Below are 6,000 nucleotides of genomic sequence, written 5' to 3' on the forward strand. Positions count from 1 at the left end.
CTTTGACATTCTGTGCGACATTCTGTTTGACTAATAGACATTTATTTTGTCTCATTGGTCTCTTTGGTCTCTTTTGGCTAAAAAGGGGGAGAAGTAGCTATATGCTATAAACAGATGACAGATGATATGTAGCTATGCTGTAAACAGATGGCAGATGATATTGAAGATGATGTATGTTGGAGATAATCTGTTTAACACATGTGTTGTTGAAGGAGATGTTATATGAGGAGGTGTATGTTACAGGTGATGTCTGTGTTGAGCAGACTGAGGAGGAGAAGGAGCACAAGCGCATGTGTGTTTAATATATGTTTACTAGTTGCTATCTTAGCTAGTAATGTGTGTTTTATAACTTCTGCTTCTAATACTGATACTGTGATTATACTCTTGTGAAACAAATGGTCTGATGTATGTTTTACCCAAAATTTGCCAAAGGGGGAGTTTGTTGGTTCTATGTGTTGGCAGCAATTTTGGTAAAACCTAGAGTGTTCACAAGTTGTCACAAGTGTTGTCTTGACATAAGATAACAGGTTCCTGCAGGATGTTTAAAATATGGATATGCAGGATTTTACTAAGATGTCAGACCCGATGTCATGACATCTGTATATAGAACATTCAGTCTGAATGTTATGTATTGTGTGATTGCGCTTTTTATGCCAATCTATGTATGATTGATGAGATGATTGAACGCGTCATTCAATCAGTAATTACAACCATATTGACTTATTTTCCAACGAGATATATTCAGCTGTCATAAGAAGATATGAATGGAAAATAGTTTTAGGGTTTTATGATGTCCAAGCCCAGCCAAACACTTCTATATAAAGGGCATGGAAAACCTAGTTTTAATACACAAGAAATAACGAACGAAATATTGAGAGAGAATAAGGGTTTTAGTCTTGTGTGGTCGTGTGTATTGTGAGCCATTCATTCATCCATAGATGATTGAATTGGACTGATTTTGAGTTGTAATTTGTCCATTCTAAACTTTGAAGCACGAGTGTGTGTTTACTTGGTTGAAGCTTTTAAGCAAGATCAAGTATGTATTCTTGAAGAGTCACTACGCCAAAAACTGGAATAGACAGCGCACCTTAGAGGGCGCTTTATTACAAAAGCGCACTCTAAAGTGAAGCGAAAAAATAAGGAGCGAACAACTGGAATAGACAGCGCACTTTAGAGGGCGCTTTTGTAATAAAGCGCCCTCTAAGGTGAAGCGAAAAAATAAGGAAGAGATAGAGGGACAACAATACAGGGCGCTTTTTAGAAAGCGCCCTCTAAGGTTACCCTTAGAGGGCGCTTTTAAAAAGGCGCTCTATAAGTCCATGTGCATTTCCAGTTTATAAAGCGCTTTTGGAAAGCCTTAGAGAGCGCTTTCATAAGCGTCCTCTTAGGCCCCCTTTAGAGGGCGCTTTTTTTCCACAAGCGCCCTCTAAGGTCCCCTTTAGTAAACATTAAAATTATAACATACTGCGCATTTTGTTATTTCACTCTCTGTTATTTTCGTTCTTTTTCACGTTAGGGTTCTCACTGCTACGATTTTCGCTACTTCTAAGGCGTTCTCCTTCCACCTCTGTTAGATCTACGACGTTTCCTCCTTCTATTAATTCATTGTTAGCTGTTCGATTTTGACACCATAGGTATTTTTCTAATCTTCATATTACTTGGTTTCCCTTCTGACGTTCGCTATTGTTCATTTTTGGTTTTATTTTTCTTGGTTCATACATTTATTGAGTATTCTCAACAATAATTATTGTGTTGCAATGCTAGCAATGGAGACTAGGCATTATGGGTTAAATTTCACCAACTGTTCCATTTGTTTCTCGATGTAGAAAAAGGAGGCAGCAATATCTAAAACACCTTCTACCAATCAAAGGTACACTATGCAGCTTATGAGTGTATTTATTCTAGCATACATAGCGTAGCTAGTAACTTAAGAAGTTTAGGTATGGATGTTATTTGATAGAGTAAATTAGAGTCGACTATTCTTCTGTTAGCTTTCAGTTAGACCATTATACAATTCTACATATATATTTTCTAGTCAATGTTTATCTTTTGTAAAAACTATATGATGATATATAACTATGCTACAAATTAGTGCATACCACTAATGCTTAATGCATGGTTCATACATTCTCATGCTATTGAAGTCAGAGATATCTGAAAATGTTGAGAAACTAACTCAATAAACCAAAATTGTTTTGGTTTTGGGTTGTTGTTGGAGACATGAATGCCCTGCACAGAGACTAACTCAATAAAGCGAAATTGTTTTGTCTCATCCCATTTTTGGTTTCTCTTCTGAAATTGTTTTTTGTTTATTCTAATTAGTAATGGATAATACATGGATGTCTTCCAATCGATTGTCGAGAGAGTACGGGAATGGGGTATCAGAATTCGTTAAGTTTGCCGTTGCGCACGCCGAAGACCCCCGTAGAATGATATGTCCTTGCTTGGGTTGTTGTTATGGGAAACGGGTTGACGCAGTTCAATTGACATCGCATCTAATGAGGCATGGAATTGATCGAAGTTATACATGTTGGAATTTGCATGGTGAGAAAAGTAACGAGAATGTTGAACCGGGGGATAGTACGACCTATGCCTCAAACTATAGTGGCGCAGATACATACGATTGTGATCGAGTTGAAGAGATTGCAGAAGCACTTGAAGGAGATCTTAAGGATTGTCCCGAAATGTTTGAGAGGTTGGTAAGTGATGCAGAGAAACCTTTGTATGATGGTTGCACTAAATTCACAAGATTGTCTGCGGTATTAAAGTTGTACAACTTAAAGGCGGGCAACGGATGGTCGGATAAAAGTTTCACAGAGTTATTAGCCCTTTTGAAAGATATGCTTCCTGAGGATAATGTTCTTCCCAATCGAACATATGAGACCAAAAAGATGTTGTGCTCTATTGGCATGAGCTATGATAAGATACATGCATGTCCAAACGATTGCGTTTTGTTTCGAAATGAGTATGCATCGTTAAATGAGTGTCCTAAATGCGGTGTCTCGCGATATAAGAAAAAGTTGTCTCCAGCAAAAGTCTTGTGGTATTTTCCTGTTATTCCGAGATTTAGACGCATGTTTCGTAGTGAAACCGATTCAAGACACTTGACCTGGCATGCAGATGAAAGAATTATAGATGAAAAGTATCGACATCCGGCAGATTCACCACAGTGGTTGAAAATTGATAATGATTATCCTGAATTTGGAGAAGAATCAAGAAACCTTCGCTTGGCATTATCTACTGATGGAATGAACCCACACGGTATCCAGAGTATCTCACACAGTACATGGCCTGTGATTATTATGATTTATAACCTACCTCCATGGCTATGTATGAAGCGTAAGTACATGATGTTGTCTATGTTGATTTCTGGACCTAAACAACCAGGGAATGACATAGACGTGTACTTGAAGCCCTTAATCGAAGATTTAAAGATTTTGTGGGAGACCGGTGTGGAGGTTTATGATGGATATAGGAAAGAAAGTTTCAACTTGAGGGCGATGTTGTTTGGCACAATTAATGATTTTCCAGCATACAGAAATCTATCAGGGTATAGCATAAAAGGTCAATGTGCGTGTCCTATTTGCGAAGATAAAACAGATTGGAAGCGCTTGGAGTTTGGTCAGAAGAATGTCTTTCTCGGTCATCGGAGATTCTTAAATTCAAATCATCACTACCGTGGATGGAGAAAGGCATTCAATGGAGAGACAGAACAAGGCAGAGCTCCACCTATATTGACGGGTGATCAAATTTTTGAAAAGGTGAAAGATTTGGATACTCAGTTTGGCAAGCCTTTTGCCCACACACTTGTCAAAAGTGGGTGGAAGAAGAGGTCAGTTTTTTTTGAATTGTCGTATTGGAAGTCCTTGTATGTGAGACATTTTCTTGATGTTATGCATATTGAAAAAAATGTATTTGAAAGTGTTATTGGCACGTTACTCAATATACAAGGAAAGTCTAAGGATGGCCTTAAGGCAAGAAAGGACTTGATCAAGATGAGAATATTATATCAAATGATTCATATATTAGAAATGATCATAATGAGGGTATTTGGATCAATCCAACCGTCCGTGTTGTTAAGAGACATGTAGAACATATTCCAACCAAGAAAAGAAAGAGAACTTAGTGAAAAAGGTACAGGTCAAATGATTTTAATTGTTTCTTTATTACAGGTAAAATGGCTTTTATTACAGCAAATCGAGTCAGTTGCATAAAAAAAAGGTATAAACACAATTATATGATATTTATGCATAGAAAATGTTAATTCTTGATCTTATACTTCACCTAACTAATTTTATGATATTTTAGGTTCATGCTATTGATATTGAACAAAAAGAGGTTGTTGCTAAGAAGACTGCGGCTAGCAAAAAAAACATACATCTCAGAGATGCTTTTGCTACTTAGTTTTATTTCTTTTTAAGTTATGAATTGGTTGTATATTTAGAATCTTTAGAAGTTAAACGATTATATATCAGTGGATTGTTGTATATGTATGGATTGTTGTATATAAGGCTTGTTGAATGCAATGTGTGAAAAAGGGCTTCAAATTATACAGTTTTAGGTGTACTGCTTCAATATACAGGTTGTCTAAAATAAATAAAAAAATATAGCGCTTTTTAAAAAAAAAAATTAAATAACCACCCACTTTAGAGGGCGCTTTCCAAAATAAGCGCCCTCTAAACCCTTTAAATTTCCACTTTAGAGGGCGCTTTCCAGTAAAAGCGCCCTCTAAACCCTTAAAAGTTTCCATTTTAGAGGGCGCTTTCCAGTAAAAGCGCCCTCTAAACCCTTAAAAGTTTCCACTTTAGAGGGCGCTTTCTTTAAAAAGCACCCTCTAAAGTGGCCCTTAAAGGGCTTAAAGAGCCACTTTAGAGAGCGCTTTCACCAGGAAAAAAAGCGTTGTCTTTACCTATGCCAGCGCCAGATTAGAGGGCGCTTTAAAGCGCTGTTATAGGCCAAAAAAACGTCTTCTTTTCCCTTATTTGGCGTAGTGAGTGTCTTCTTTTCATAGTAATATTTGTTTTACATCACTGCTGTGATTGAGGGGGAGTGAGTAGGATCTCATATCTAGGAGTTCTTAGATAGAATTCACACGGGTAGAGATTAGGTGAAAAGACTGTAACTTGAAATTGTTTACTGAGAGTCTTTGAACTAATTTTGTTTAGTGGATTTCCTTCCTGGCTTGGTATCCCCTAGACGTAGGTGAGTTTACACGGAACTGGATTAACAATTGCTTGTGTCACTTGTATTACTGTTCTTTATCTTTTATCCTGTTTATATTGTTCAGATATTAGTATCGTGACATTACCTTCGATATCTTATATCTGATACCAGAATTTCACAAGACTTGGAAGCTGATTGAGCTTCCAAAGGACAAGAAAGCCATCGACGTCAGATGGATTTTCAAGGAGAAACTGAAGCAAGATGGATCAATCGGTAAACACAAGGAAAGGTTATTGGAAAGAGGTTTTTTTATAGAAACCTGGATTAGACTACTCTGAAGTGTTTGCTTCTGTAGCGATACGTGAGAAAATCAGACTGGTGATTGCGATAACTGCTAACAGGAATTGGTCTTTGATACATCTGGATGTGAAATATGCATTTCTGAACGGTCCATGGTAAGAAGATGTATATGTGTCACAACCTCCTGGATTTGAGAAAAAGAATCAGGAAGGGATGGTGTACAAGTTGCATAAAGCCTTGTATGGACTGAAACAAGCTCCTAGAGCTTGGAATATGAAAATAGACTTATTTTTCAAACTCCAAGAATTCAGAAAGTGTGAGATGGAGTATGGAATTTATGTTCAGCATAATTCTGAAGGTAATATGATCATGTTATGTCTCTATGTTGATGACATATTGCTAATAGGGAGTTGTGAACATGAGATAGCTAAGTTTAAGAAGGCGTTGATGAATGAGTTTGAGATAACGGATCTAGGAAATATGGCTATTTCCTAGAGATGGAGTTTATGTACTCTGAGAAGGGTGTCATTTTACATC

This window comes from Lathyrus oleraceus, chromosome 6 (assembly GCF_024323335.1).
Source record: "Lathyrus oleraceus cultivar Zhongwan6 chromosome 6, CAAS_Psat_ZW6_1.0, whole genome shotgun sequence".
Classification (NCBI taxonomy): Eukaryota; Viridiplantae; Streptophyta; class Magnoliopsida; order Fabales; family Fabaceae; genus Lathyrus; species Lathyrus oleraceus.